Genomic DNA, 1,045 nt, shown 5'->3' with positions numbered 1-1,045 from the left:
TGTCGTGTTTATCCACAACACACACACCTCGCTTTTGTCTTAGAATATTGTTTTCTTGACTCTACTAAGATTTCATTCTTTTTTTTTTTTTTTTTAAGATTTATTTATTTATTTATTTATTATATGTAAGTGCACTGTAGCTGTCTTCAGACACTCCAGAAGAGGGAGTCAGATCTTGTTACGGATGGTTGTGAGCCACCATGTGGTTGCTGGGATTTGAACTCAGGATCTTTGGAAGAGCAGTTAGGTGCTCTTACCTGCTGAGCCATCTCACCAGCCCCCTATCTATTTTTAAGCTTCAAGAGTTAAGTTCAGCACATAGTCAACTCATCTGATGGAATTTCATTCTCCAACATCAGGAGAGTAAGCTGGCCTGATGGCTGAGTATCGGCTTTCCAAGGACAAAAGCCGCATCTGGCTTGTTCACCCACACACTGCCAGCACACAGTGCTGTGGGGTGGGGCGGGGCAGGTGAACATCAGGTCCTGACTGAATGAACAAGCCCACGCTCCCATTAGGAGCTGTCTCCATGTCTAATTTAGTACAGTCTCAACTGGCAGGCTCAGTAGTGGCTGTTTCTGCAGTCATGTTTTACTATAGCAAACAGCAAACAAATCACACTTTCCTAGGGTAAGCTGCATATAGTGGCATTCTGTGTTTAAGGTCTCCATGTGTTATGCAACCTATCTATTTCAAAAGAGGCAGAAAGACACAGCAAGGCAGGAAGGTTGAACAGGCACTGTTCACAGGAAGCCAAGGAACAAACAGTGAAGACAAAAACTAAGGACCCAAGTTGAGCAGAAAGGCCAACCTGGATCTCTCTAGAGAACCTACACATCTCACATCACTTAAAAATGAACGTCAGGGGCTGGAGAGATGGCTCAGTGGTTAAGAGCACCAACTGCTCTTCCGAAGGTCCTGAGTTCAAATCCCAACAACCACATGGTGGGTCACAACCATCCATAATGAGATCTGACGCCCTCTTCTGGTGCATCTGAAGACAGCTACAGTGTACTTAGATATAAATAAATAAATCTTTAAAAAA

The 1,045-nt window shown here is 43.6% G+C and overlaps 1 protein-coding gene across 1 annotated transcript in view; it reads right to left on the bottom strand.

Annotated features, from left to right (window-relative positions):
- Positions 1–1,045, bottom strand: part of Mtor (mechanistic target of rapamycin kinase) — a 116,271-nt gene that overhangs the window by 96,162 nt on the left and 19,064 nt on the right. The gene's annotated exons all lie outside the window — the stretch shown is intronic.

The sequence above is a fragment of the Mus pahari genome, chromosome 6 (genome assembly GCF_900095145.1).
Source record: "Mus pahari chromosome 6, PAHARI_EIJ_v1.1, whole genome shotgun sequence".
In the NCBI taxonomy this organism is placed as follows: Eukaryota; Metazoa; Chordata; class Mammalia; order Rodentia; family Muridae; genus Mus; species Mus pahari.
The sequence above is the reverse complement of the archived record's forward strand: the minus strand, read 5'-3'. Positions and strand labels throughout refer to the sequence as shown.